Source organism: Panthera leo, chromosome C1, assembly GCF_018350215.1.
Source record: "Panthera leo isolate Ple1 chromosome C1, P.leo_Ple1_pat1.1, whole genome shotgun sequence".
In the NCBI taxonomy this organism is placed as follows: Eukaryota; Metazoa; Chordata; class Mammalia; order Carnivora; family Felidae; genus Panthera; species Panthera leo.
The window spans coordinates 173662773-173677556 of NC_056686.1; the positions used below are offsets into that span (position 1 = coordinate 173662773).

The window sequence follows — 14784 nt, forward strand, 5'->3', positions numbered from 1 at the left end:
TAATTACTAAGTTAATTACATTCTACAGTCATATATATATTTATCCTGTAAATGAAAATTTTTCTGAATCTTCTCTTTTTTTCTGTTCTCCAGATTGGCCCTTCACTTCCTAACTTGTTCTCTTCATTTCTTGTTTCATCAACTTCTGGGTGAATCTCCAAACCCTTCATCTTGCCATTTACCAAAGACATTGTCACCAGACATGTAACAAAATGCAGTGTTCTGGATTTACTCCAAGGTGAGGACAGGTTAGAGGTGAGGTGAGGACAGTTAGAAAGGGGAATTCATTAAAATAGGACTAATTAGGGAACTGTTAATAACATTTATTTTGGACAACATCATGAACTACAAAACTGATTTAAGATTCCTTTATGCTTAGGCTCACATTGTATGTCTCTGGTGTTACTATCAATCTCCTGGAATAGAGATACTTAACACAGTCAAGGTGATCTAGCAGATAGAAAAGATTAACAATTACTAAAATATATATGAATATTAAGATATATATTCAAATCCACTATGCAGTGGAGAGCAAATTATAATATTTAGTGAAACTATTTTAAATCAACAGCAACTTTTTACATCAGGCAGTTAGTCAAACCTCAAAACAGCCTTTTTCATCTTAAAGGTAGCATTATTAGAAAAGGCTCTCAACAATATGTGGTGTCTGCTGAATCTAGATGAGAAAGAACAAATATTTTGGCCCTGCTTCTTTCTGAATAAGACTACTGGGGGAAAAAAAAGACTACTGGGAATATCTATTTGTCATTGTAAGGACAGATACTAGCTTCAAAACGTATGATGTATGTCTGCTCACTGTAAGAAATTAGTCATTTGCACACTCTGGTTTTTGAAAGTATTTATTTATTTATTAACAATTTATTTTTATTTTGTCTACACCAAACTTGGTCTCAAACTTATAACCCTGAGATCAAGAGCCACATTCTCTACCAACTGGGCCAGCCAGGCTGCCCTGTACTCTAATTTAGTGCAAAGTACTTGAATTTAAAATTCTGTCAGGGCTTTTATTGATATAAAGTTTATTTTTAAGTGCCTTTTCCACCTTTTCATCAAACTCATCTAGATTAAAAATTGTCACTCTGTTGGTCTGAGCTTTATTTTATTATTATTAATTTTGTCTATTTTAAGCTACATGGGACAAAGAAAATGTGTTGCAGAATATTGGTTTGCTATGCTATCTATAAACATACCAGAAATAAATTGAATGCTGGCTAGTCCTTAAAAAAATACAGTTTATTAAAGGGCATTGTTATCACTTATGTTTTGTAATAAAAATTTTATTATAAGTACATTATTTGATAATGACCATATCCAACAGTGTCAGGAAGTTCAAAGAGTTAAAGCATAGGAAAGGATGGTTGAAACGAGAAGCTATTTGACAATTTACTTTTATGTTTTGAGCAAGACTTCCTTTAAAATGGAGAGTTGTTTAATCCAAATAGTCTTGTTGCTTGTGGTTTAAAGTTCAGTCAGTGAGTTGTTAGATAATATGTTGAAAGACAGTAAGATAACTACAACACATTTTATATACATATTTTCTCTGAATACTATGAGCATAATTTGAGAATCAGTCTTTCTCAAAGGAAAATTATCATTTTCATAGATGATATGAATATCTGGGCTCAGAAGAAAAAACCTAATTATGATATTTCTAGGTGAATGAATGACTAGCCCTCAGTTTTAAAAGAAAATAAAATTTACTATATGAATCTCAACACATGGAGAATCTACATTAGAAAAACAAGTGTTGTTATAATTTGTGAGTCGAGTCAATTCAGAAGATGTATTTTGTGAAAATCCATCATGATGCTCTCAAACAAATCATGTCTTAATTTAATGATAAATATGTATTTCACGTTATAAAATAGTCCTTTGGTTTTACATTTAGAAAGTTTCAAAAGCTATACAGTGATGAAAGGGCATTGACAGTTGGCATTCTTTTTAGAATTATCTCTAAATATTTATAAATCAACACTTAAAAGCTTGATAAATTGTGGATTTTCAAGTGCGTAACTCATCACTTATCAAACGCGGTATAGTTTTTGTAAATTAAACAGAATTTCTATTTTGCAATATGTATTTTTTTAAAAGATTGATTTGCTTTTCTCTCAATTCCACTGCTGCGTTTTTTTCTCCTTCTATAGACATTTTAGTGTTATTGTCCAGAAAGGCAATAAGTAATGGAGTAAGACTTTTGTTGGGAGGCAACAGTTGGCAGGTCTGCCAGTTTCAACAAGAAATTCTGCCAAATTCAGCCATTGTTTGGCCATTTGGGGAAATGCTTCAACATTTTGTGCTAAAATACCAAGCAACCTTCTCATTTACCCTAGTTTGAGAGGTCACTCCTTGGAATTCAGTGAAACCTGAACACTAACTACGTTACAGAAAAGCATCTTTACTAATTTATTTCCCTTTACAAAGGCAGTGGAGGAATAAATATTAGGTTGACCTAAGAATAACAAAATGATAATTAGTTTCTGAGTATTTTCTCTTCGGCCATGGGATATGTTTACAACACCTTCAAAATTTCAGCTCTAGAATCTATTGGATACTGCAGACAAAATCACGTAGAGTCTCTAGTTTTCCGTGGAGACTGATACAAAGAAACATATTCATTCATTAATCATTTGTTAAGAAATTTTTAAGCACCTACTTTGTGTAGGCACTTACCTAGGTGCTTAGGATATATTAGTGGGGGAAAAAAAGCAGGAAGAAGTGCTTGTACTTGTAGAGCTTAGAGATAATGGACAGAAAATGGACAATAACACAGAAAATATGTAAATTGTAGTTGATGATTTGTTGCAATGTGATTGGTGTTCTAGGTAAAAGCTAGGACACACAAAAATAAATGACAATGAGCAAAAGGGTTATGGTCGTGTAGGTGTAGCTGTGTTTAAATAGGTTAGGTTTCAGAAAAAAGTTTGTATCTGAGCAAAGGCTATAGGGAAGTTTGTATCTGGCAAAGGCCAACAATGGATTTCTGAGAAAAGAGCATTCTATGTTCTTTAAAAGAAACCCACAGATAATTTTTAATCTTGTTTCAGATAATGTGCTTACATTCCTTTAATTTTATGCCAGTTGATATCAGAATTTACTTCTTTAATAAGAAATAAATTTGCCTGGAGATGAAGAAAGAAGAAATACTAAAGCCTGGAATCCAGGAACTATAGGCCCACCAGTAATAAAGATTAACATTTTATTATTTATTTATTCATTTTGTTTTTATTCAGGTGCTGTAATGATGAGTATGTGATGAAGAGTAAAGGAGATATAATAAACTTAAAAAGTTACTTAGTTCATTCAAATGAGTACTCTTTCATTAATTGCTATTATAATCTTGTATCAATAAATATAATGCACAACGATCTTTGTTGTTTACTACAAATTTAATTCTAAAGAATTATTCAAGTTGGATTTGATAGGAAAGACAGAAAATCTCACATATTATATTTACAGGTTGTGTCCCTTCCATGATTATAAAACTATGCAGTTATAACTGGGAACAAAAACATAGGCCAGAATGGAGAACTATCCTTGAAGTCTACATGATTTTGAGTAATTAGGAGTGGGATGTTGTCTAAATGTAGAAATCTAATCTTTTAGATTTCTAATCTAATCTAAAAAATCTAATCTTTTTTTTTTTTTTTAAAGCAGATGCTATTTCAAGACCTAAATTGTGGTTATACTTAATGAAACCCTCTGAGGACACAATGAGCTGGAATCTCCTATTTCTAAGTTCGAAACCCATTAACTAGATTTATTTAGCTTATTCAGGACTCTAGCTTCAGAAGCGCTATGTAACATGAAAAGTTTTGAACATGTAGTCCTTAATGGTAAGGATGATACAAGAAGTGATATAGTTGAGACTTTGTAACCTTAAATATGTAGTCTTTTATGACACTTGAGAATTTAGTGAATAATCAGCTTTCAGAGTTAATCTGAAGAATCACGTAATTAGTGGGTTTTTAAAGGGTGTTTGAGTTATACAATGACTCAAACATAAACTCTTTGTTAACTTTGGTGTATTTATTTTGAAGGAAGTAGGCTGGAATCTGGTTCATTAAGTATGGACATGTATCAATTTTATGAGCAAAAAGACTCAGTAAGTGTTTTCTAATAATTTTGAACTGATAACATGGAACACAGCACAGGAAATCCTTTTGGAAAATGTATAATTAAGGAAGTTAACTCATGTGAGGAATTCAATTAATAAAAATATTAAACAATATTTAGGAAAATCATTTTATGGACTTTACCCCTGTCAGTTTGTTCTAGACTTTAACGCTTGCTCATATCTCATTTGAAGCCCTTCCTGTTCAAATTAATGAAACCAATCATGCTTCAAAGCTTTATTCTTAAGGATATCTTTCTTTAACCACATTCTTTCTCTCTTAAAAGTAAACAATTTCTGATACCCAATCATGATATCTGTAATTGATTTATACAAGGAAATCTTTCTGTTAAAGTATGAAAGTTCCAAATTACATTAGAAGCAGTTGAAAATAAGAGATTTCAGAATATCTTAGCCAAAGCACATACAATTGTGAGCTAAGTAGAATCCGTTAGACTGTTTTTTACTTCAGGTTTTTTTTTTTAATGTTTCATCTGTAATCCAAGGTTTCCCAAATATAATAAATATGTACAGAAAATATATGATTTATCAAGATTTGTCACTTTACAAAACATTCTAGCTCAGGCATTCAGTCCTGATCTTATGACAAGATGAAAAGTAGAGTGGTGGCCAGCAGTATAGATGAAGAGTTTATAGTTTAATCGGCACTGTTACACAGCACTGAGGTGGAGCTGATGTTGTCCAGAGCAGGGGTCCTGTCTTGCTTACCTTTAACATCTAGCATTGGGCCTGGCACGTTGTGAGTGTTTGCTAAACTGAGGATCATTCTGTTTAACCCTAGCACTCCTTAATAGCAAGAAGTCATATAACTTAAAATACAACTGTTCTCTGACAGTATTAAATTCTGATATGAACGGAAAGTTCCCCAGATAAAATATACTGCAAAGAGAACAGACTTTAATTTCATAAAAGGATGAGCAATCTTGGGAGGTCTTATGTGAACCATATAGGGGAAAAACATGCTACCGTTGTGGCAGGAGGGGGTGGAATGTAGAAAACTTATATCCTTTTAATCTCCCTCATTTATAATATAATTGCTTTAAATATTTCTTCTACCTACATTTAGAACCAAATCAAAAAAAAAAAAAAAAAAAAAGAACCAAATCAGATTCTACCCCCTTCCAAAAAAACAAACAAACAAAAAGCCCTGAGTAACTGGAGAATTTCTATCTTGCTCATAGTTGGATGACTTAACATTTTTAAGACATTACTAATTTTTGATTCAACTAATAAATTCATTGTAATTCCAACTATCATTCCAGCAGAAAGTTTGAAGAGTTTCCAAAATTCGAAAACCTAAATAATTTTTGGGAAAAAAGAGCAAATATGGATGAATGCCCTTAACTGCTTGCAATGTTTAATTGTATGTGTTAACTTGGCCAGGCTATGGTGGCCAGTTGTTGGATCAAAAATTAGCCTTGATGTTTCTGTAAAGTTATTTTGTAGATGTGATTGACATTTACCATCAATTGACTTTAAATAAAGGAGATTATCTAGATAATGTGTATGGGTCACATCCAATTGCTTGAAGGCTAAATAGCAAACATGAGGTTTTCTGAAGAAGAAAGAATTCTTCAAAATCTTTGTTTTTCAAGCAACTCTTGACTACTGGAGGCTAGAGAGTAACTACTGGGCATTTGGTTTAGAGGAAGGTGAGGGTTAAGCAAGCATAGATGAAGGAACATAGTGGAAGGAAATGCATACAGAAAGATGGGAAATTACCAATTGCAAATTCTACCTACTATGTACAGGCTTATCTCATTTTATTGTGCTTCATTTTCTTGTGCTTCTCAGATATTGCATTTTTTATAAATTGATGGTTTGTGGTAACATTGCATGTACCAAGCTTATCAGTACCATTTGTCCAACAGCATTTGTTAACTTCCTGCCTCTATGTCACATTTTGGTAATTCAATATTTCAAATGTTTTCATTATTATTATTATATTGTTATGGTGATCTGGGATCAGTGTTCTTTCCTATTACCAATAGTAAGTGTTTTGTGCACCACTGACCATGCCCATACAAAATGATGAACTTAATAAGTGTGTGTATTCTCTCTGCTCCCCCTTCTCTCTCCCTTTCCATGGGCCTTCCTATTCCATGAGATATAACTATATTGAAATTAGGCCAGTTAATAATCCTACAGTGGCCTCTAGGTGTTCAAATGAAAGGAAAAGTCACAAGTCTCTCACTTTAAATCAAAAGCTAGAATTGATTAAACTTAGTCAGGAAGATATGTTGAAAGCTGAGATAGGTCAAAAGCCAGGTTTCTTGCATCAGTTAGCCAAGTTTGTAGATGCAAAGGAAAAGTTCCTGAAAGAAATTAAAAGTGCTACTCCAGGGTACACACAAAGAGTGAGAAAGCAAGAGAGTCTTATTGGTGATGTGGAAAAAGTTTTAGTGGTCTGGACAGAAGATCAAACCAGCCACAACATTCCCTTAAGCCAAAGCCTAATCCAGAGCAAGATCCTAACTCTCTTCAATTGTATGATGGTTGAGAGAGGAGAAGAAGCTGAATAAGAAGTTTCAAACTAGTAGAGGTTGGTTCATGTGGTTTAAGGAAAGAAGCCATCTCTGTAATATAAAAGTGCAAGGTGAAGCAGCAACTGCTGATACAGAAACTGCATCAAATTATCTAGAAAATCTAGCTAAGATAATTAATGAAGGTGGTTACATGGAACAACAGATTATAAATGTAGACAAAACAGCCTCCTACAGGTAGATGTCATCTAGGACTTTCATAGCTAGAGAGGAAAAGTCAATGCCTGGCTTCAAAGCTTCAAAGAACAGACTGACTCTCTAGTTAAGGGCTAAGGCAACTGATGACTTGAAGTTGAAGCCAATGCTCATTTACCATTCCAAAAAGGCTAGAGTCCTTAAGAATTATACTAAATCTACTGTGTCTGTGTTCTATAAAATAGAACAATAAAACTCGGATGATGGCACATCTGTTTACAACATCATTTACTGAATTTTTTAAACCTACTGTTGAGAACTACTACTCAGAAAAAATGATTCCTTTCTAAATGTTACTGCTCACTAACGATGCATCTGGTCACCCAAGACCTCTGATGGAGATGTACAATGAGATTAATATTGTTCTCATGCCTGCTAAGACAGCATCTATTCTGCAGCCCATGGATGAAGGAGTATTTTCAAGTCTCATTATTTAAGAAATACATTCCCTAAAGCTACAGCTGCCGTGGATAGTGATTCCTCTGATGGATCTAGGCAAAGCAAACCAAAACCTTCTGGAAAGGATTCACCATTATAGATGTCATTAAGAGCATTCATGACTCATGGGAAGAGGTCAAAATATCAACATTCACAGGAGTTTGGGAGAAGTTGATTCCAACCCTCAAGGATGACTTTGAGGGAGTCAAGACTTCAGTGGAGGAGTGACTGCAGATGTAGTAGAAATAGCAAGAGGATTAGAAGTAGAGACTGAGGATGTGATGGAATTGCTCTAATCTTATAAAACTTTAACAGATGAGCTTTTTGTGGATGAGCAAAGAAAGTGGTTTCTTGAAATGGAATCTATTCTTGATGAAGATGCTGTGAAGATGTTGAAATGACAACAAAGGATTTAGAATAGCACATAAACTTAATTGATAAAGCAGCTGCAGGGTTTGAGAGTTGACTCCAATTTTGAAAGAAGTTCTACTATAGTACAATGCTATCAAACAGTATCTCATGCTACAGAGAAATCATTCATGAGTCAGTGGATGCAGCAAACTTCATTGACTTATTTTAAGAAATTGCCACAGTCACTCAACCTTCAGCAACCACCACCCTGATCAGTCAGCAGCCATCATCATCAAAGCAAGACCCTCCAGCAGCAGAAAGATTATAACTCACTCAAGCCTCCAGATGATGTTTAGTATATTTTAGCAGTAAAGTATTTTTTAATTAAGGTATATGTGTTGTTTTTAAACATAATGCTATTGCACTATACTGTTTCCATAACTTTTACATGTACTGGGAAACCAAAAGATTTATCTGACTTCCTTTATTAATTGTGATATTCACTTTATTGAGATAAACTAGAACAAAACTCACAATATATCTGCACTTAAAACCTAAGGTTCTAGGAACAGCATCCATTCACACTAGGGGTGACTAGATACCAGCAACGAATTGGAAAGGGAAGCAGAGTGATTAAGAGCATGAGCTCTGGAGCCTGATTGCCAGGATTCAGTTCCTGGTACCTCCACTTGAATAGTTATGTGATCTTGGGCACATTACTTAAAAGTTCTCTTGTTTTTGATGTTTCTTATCTGCAAATACTAATACTAATACTAATAATGATAATAGTATTTCTTGGGGCTTTGGGGAAGGCTAAATGAGTTTATATATGAGTAACTAACAATATATATACATGGCACAGAGCAAGTCCTCAAAGAAATTAACTAAATAATCTCAACAGAGCAAGCCATCCTTTAAAAAGGGGTTCTCTTGTATAAGTGCAGTATGGAAAAATTCACCCACTGCTGACATTGGGAGAGAGTACTGCAGCAGAGAAGGCTGACACTCCTATTTGAGGCAAAATAATAATAATAATAACAACAACAATAATAATAAATGATGTTATTTTTCCCTCAGGGATATTAAGATATGTGCATTCAATAATGTATCTTCATCTAATAATGTCAAGGACCAGAGGATTAAGCTGACAATAAATATATACATTTACGAAAATAAACCTGACAAGTTCCAAGACATTTTAGTTAGTTAACTGGGAGTTTAATGAAATTATGTTTAACAGATTTCAAATGTAGCGATGTCCTAACTGTATATGACATGAATACTGTCTGAAGTAGACTCCATTCCAGGCAGTTGCTTCAAACAGTAATTATAACTACATTTCTAAAATACAAATGCATAGGTTATATTTTTTGCCTTAGCTAAAAAGTATATTGGCACATTTTAAGAAAGATTTAAAATAAAAAAAACTTCATTGAAAATAAATTTTCAAAGACATATGTAGACTGATTAATAAAACATTTAAACATGGAAGTCTAATATTAGGTTTCCATTACCTAAGTGAAATCAAGTCTGCTCTTTTGCCTCACATTTGAAAACAACTAGAGTTAAAAAAACAAGAAAATAAAACAGAAAAACACATTTTGTACTGATGACATCTTTTCCCATAGCTTTAATCCTCCTTATTTTCAGTTATAACATAATTTATTCTTCTCTAGTACTTACCAAAGTTCCCATTTTCCCTTCATATTATCCTTGGAAAGGAAGCAAAATTGAGGTTTATGCACAAAATATCTAAACAACATTTGGTCTCATGTTAATCAATGGATATGGATTCAATTAATATTCATTTGTAGAATTTATGAAATTGATACTTGGATATAAAACAAATTTATTTTAGTTTTGATTGATAAAACACCCGTGTGCTCCCGAATATGCTAATAAACCTCTATGTGACTAATCTGTGAGGAGAAGCAGCACTCTTATAAACCACATAGTTGCCATTTCACTGTATCACTGTTATTTAATAGACCAAATGACATGTTCAGGAGTCACCATGGTTTTATGGAAACCTGGTTGGGCTTAGATTAACCTAAACCTGAATAGGGAAATAATGACAGATTTATATAAAAGTTTATACCATATTAGCATCTTTTAATTAAAAAATATATTCCCATGTTAAGGGGAATACGATGTCTCTGAAAATTTGACTCTATCCAACAACCTCAGTAAAGCATTGAGCTATAGTATAGCCTTGATACCATAGAGATAGGTTGGTTATTTATTTATTTATTTATTTATTTATTTATTTATTTATTTATTTTGCTTACTTATTTATGTCTGTGTTGGGTTGAGTTTTTTGCCCTTTTGATACCAAGGTAAAAATATATATATATTTAATTAAAAGCATGAAGTAATAAAAAGATAAAAGTCTTACATTTTAAAAACGAATACACTCTTTTGACTATTTTGCAAATGATAATATATTGTATAAAACTGTCTCTTCTAGGTAAACAAACTAATTTAAAGGTAAAAAAAGGAGGAAACAGGTTCTAGGAAAATATTTGCAATTTATCATCTGATAATTAGTACTAATAATCTAATAAACATAAACTCTAACTCAGTTCACAGTAAGTGATTCTACTTTATTTTTAAATAATAATAAGACTTTTATTGTTTTGTTAAAAATTAAATTCATGTCTTCATTTTTTTGGTAAAATAATTTATTGAAGTAAAAACAATTAGATTTAAGATTACACAAATACTGGAAAATGCAGATTATTTTACTAATCTGATTTAATGAACAATATTATAATACTAATTAGACATGAAAAAATAATAATCTAGATTTATTGAAGACTTTCCTGTTTAAACGAAATGGCAATATAATGTATGAAAATATATTTCCTGTTATTTAAATAGGTTTGTTGACTTAATTATCATATATCTAATTATATGTTCTTCCTAAATCACACTAGCTCAGTATTTACATTTCAAACTGTACAATTAAATGCAGTCTGCCTTTTACTTCTTCGATTTTATACTAATTAAGACTATACATCTTCCAAGTTATGAACCAAATTACAGGGAGGTAAATCAAAGGCGTGAAAATCATCCAGATACTTTTTATTCTTAAGGTTTTATTTTATTTTATTTTATTTTATTTTATTTTATTTTATTTTATTTTATTTTATTTTTGAGAGAGAAAGAGTGCAGTAGGGGCAGATAAAAAGGGAGAGAGAAAATCCCAAGCAGGCTCCGTTTTGTCAGCGCAGAGCCCCATGCGGTGCTCATTCTGATGACTGTGAGATCATGACCTGAGCTGAAATCAAGAGTCAGTTGTTTAACTGCCTGACCCCGCCCCCAGGAGTCCCAAGATACTTTGAGGTGTGTAACTGCTATTGATGAAGGAATTTGGATAGGAATGATTGTTTATGTGAATAAATGGGAAAATGATTGAAATATCTTGTTGGTATGTAACCCTGATCTTGTGTTTCTGGTACATTCTTATTTTCCATAACTTCATCAAAACATTTTCTTATATTAAATGAACAGATTTTTTGAAATAATTTAATAATGCAGCAGGGTAGAAGTACTTTGGTAGAAAAAGAGAGCTTTCCTAAGAAATTATAAATGTTTATGGTTCACGCGTGGGCTTTAAACCCAGATACAGACAAATGTTTTATATAGCTGGGTACTGGCTTTTCATATTAAGTGTATTCTCTGATAGTCTGATTGAGTCAAGAACACAGAGGTGTTACAAATTTGACTCTGAGTGTCTTTCATTAACACCATTGCAATGATATAACTTATGTTTTGGGGTTAATAGCATCTCTGAATACGAAACAAAGATAAGATAGAGAATAAAGCCAATGACTTCAAATAATGTCCTTTGAATATATTTGTGTTTTGAAAAGTTGGTATCGTAATCATGATATCTCTAAAACAGAATTATTTTTTCAAGCTGTGTTCAAAATCATACATAGAGTATAAAATCAGTTTTGTTTCATGAATGTATATTTTGATCCTTTAATTTTTTTTTGTTAATTTTTGTGTAAATATCTGTAAGATAATTCTTAAAAATTAAGGTACTATCAAATTTTAACCATGGAGAGAAAAGTTGAAAGCAACATAGTGTTATAGTTGTTACAAAAATGATGTAAGTTAGAAATATATACTAATACTATTAACAGAAGTTTGATTAGTTTTATGAGTTTATCAAATAATTCATCCACATTAGCATAAAGCATATAAAATCATCTTTTTTTGTCTTAATATTATTTTGAATTTCTTACTGAAATAAATTTGGTGTGTACAAAATAATGGTAAATATATACGATGAATGTGAAGATTCTCATAAATATGCTAGGGTGTTGATTCCATTTAAACGTATCCTAGGCATCACCAGTAGGTAAAGTATATACACGGTGGTCATTCATTTAACATCATTTTTAAAACTACAGAATCAATTCTAATTTCTTTTTTATTTTCCTGTTTTCCCAATCTTTTTTTCAAATTGAATGAGTAGTTTTATATATTCTAACATTTTTACATAGTTTAATAAAACAATATTTTGGAATGTGCTAATATATATTAGGGGGGGAAAGACCTTGTAGTGGTAACCAAAAGCATATCTCTTAAAGATAACTGAATATTGCAGGTAAAACAGATTTTAACTCACATTATTCTTATAATTTCTCAACCCTATGTTTCATTTTCCATATTTATAACTGGCCTTAGACTCTGCATTGCTTTTACGATCCCATAGCATCTAGAAAAATAAGTGAATTCTTTATGGCTGAAAGCATGCATTGATCCTCTGATACTCTCTTATCATTAAAGAAAACAAAATTTAGAATATAATAATATGAGTTCTTATTTCAAATGTTCAATTATTTTCTCAAATAATAAGTCTTTGCCTAATGACCTTCAAAATTCGTTACCTAGTGTTTCTCAACAGTATTTTCTGAAAATAAAAATTATAAACCACACTATTAGTACAGTTAACAAAAATTTAATTGTTATGGAAGAAAATTATGGGTTTTTGGTTAGCAATTAAATAAAAATTAGATATGTGTGGGGAGTGCCTTATTAAAAATATTATATTAATATAATATCTCCTTCTAAGAAAATAATGTAAATTAAAAATAATGCTATTTTAATTTTTATTACTAACCCATGGCATGGGGTTAGGCATTTAATGTGTTCTTTTCATTTCCTTCCCTAATTACCTAATGGCTATTTACAAAGTCACATTCTAAAAACACTTTTTCTAATTCTACGCATGTGTCAGGGCATTCAAAACAGTTAATGGTTGAAAGGCGATAGGAAATCAGCCACAATATTTTTAAGAATCACAAAATAAAAGGCTTAATTGAAGTTTCCATTATTTGGAGAAATTTGTGGAAAAATTGAGTAGAAAATTATGAGGGAGTTACTCAGAATAAGTTTGTTGTACACTGTTAATGTGCCAGATTATGGGTGATTAAGTACAGGATTTCTCCACTGAAGGACATTCTGCACAGTATAATTACATAGGTAAGAAAGAATATAGACACAGATAAATTATGTCAATCAATATAATTTGAACCCAAATCTGACACTTAATTTTTATATAAGTAAATTATATCAATCAATATAATTTGAACCCAAATCTGACATCTAATTTTTCTTAGTAACAAATTTGTGACATCTCTATACCAACACTTAAGTAGGCAATAGTTTCTTAATAGTCCTGGACAGTCTGTACTGGTGAAGGAAGCATTAACAGATGTTTCATCTCAACATTACTGTAAGTTTTTTTCTGGAAATTCTTTTTTAAAAAATACACACTTTAATTTCTCTGTTTAATAATCTGCTATACTTATTTGGAAAAACTTTGTCACTTTTCTTTATTCACAGTTATCTCTATTTCACGCCGTCCCCCCAAAAGCTTGCAGAGAGATACCAGAGAAATTGAAGCAATGCATTGTTAGCTAAAGAGTCGTAAAATTATACTTAATGTGGAAATAACATTTTCTTAATCCTAGCTGGGATTTTTTCTCTTTTGTAGCCCACCCCCTGATCAGATACAGCGGAAACAATTCAGGGTTAGTAAGAGAGAGACTTAAGCACATCTGGCCACAATGAACAGTGAAAATTCTATTAGTTCAATAGCCAGAGATATATGTGCAAATAAAAGGCAAATAGAAGACACATATAATTCCAAAGTGATTACTTTTCTTTTTAATTCTCCATTTTGTTCAATTTTGCAGAGACTCCAAGACCCCATAAGTAGTTATTCTTCTCCCCCCCCTTCTCAGAATACTAACTGTATAAAAAGTTTAAAGACCCTTCCTGGGGGGAAAATGTTTTCCAGCTGTCAAAATTTAAGCTTAGCTAATAGTAGAGCTAATTTTAAAAGGCATTGTTCCCTGATTAAGATATTTGTTTAGAAGTATGCTTTTTAATCCATTTAGATTTTTATTACTTGCTAAATTTATCTTCTAGAATATCACTGTGCATAATAACATCTAGTAGTAATAGATTTTGTATACATTTGGGAGTAATACACTGTAGTTTCTTTAAAATGTGAAATAAATGAGAATATGTTTCAATATTATTTCAATGTCATTAAATTCCACAGTAGGAACATTGCCAAACTAAATGAGAATACTATTCAGGATACATATATTTATTCTGAATAGTGTACTTACCCAGCACAGCTTCTAAGGAAATTCTTGGTGAAATATTCTTAGGATGGAATTTGATTTTCTGAGATTCCGCAGAAGAGATTTACCCCCAGGCAAGGTGGGGAAGAGTGAAAGCTTTGCAATGTAATCCTGCAGGCAGGGTCAGGTCCAGTGAACAGAGCCTGATGATCCTAAATCAGGAGGTGATACTCTCTGCTGGAGAGGGAGGGTTGTTCTGAGTGGATTGGAAGTGTTGTCACATTGTATGTGCTCAGCAGCAGAAGGGAAACATCAGAGCTTCCTGTTACATCACTCTGACCCCGCCTGCAGTTAGTGTTAGGTTACTTTCTTTCTCAAATAGCATACCCCAGGAAAGCAGCACTCCTTTCTTATTCTGAGACAAGAGCAAGAAGCAGCCTGAACAGACAGAGATCATATGCTGTATGAATACATTGTTAGCAGCCAAAGCTGGCTG

The 14784-nt window shown here is 32.2% G+C and overlaps 1 protein-coding gene across 1 annotated transcript in view; it reads right to left on the reverse strand.

Moving 5' to 3' along the window:
* The window catches only part of CALCRL (calcitonin receptor like receptor), a 103248-nt gene extending 88706 nt beyond the window's left edge, over positions 1–14542 (reverse strand). The window contains exon 1 of the mRNA XM_042949407.1: positions 14334–14542. The gene's annotated coding sequence lies outside the window, so the exon portion shown is untranslated. The remainder of the gene's footprint in view (positions 1–14333) is intronic.
* Positions 14543–14784: the final 242 nt, after the last annotated feature.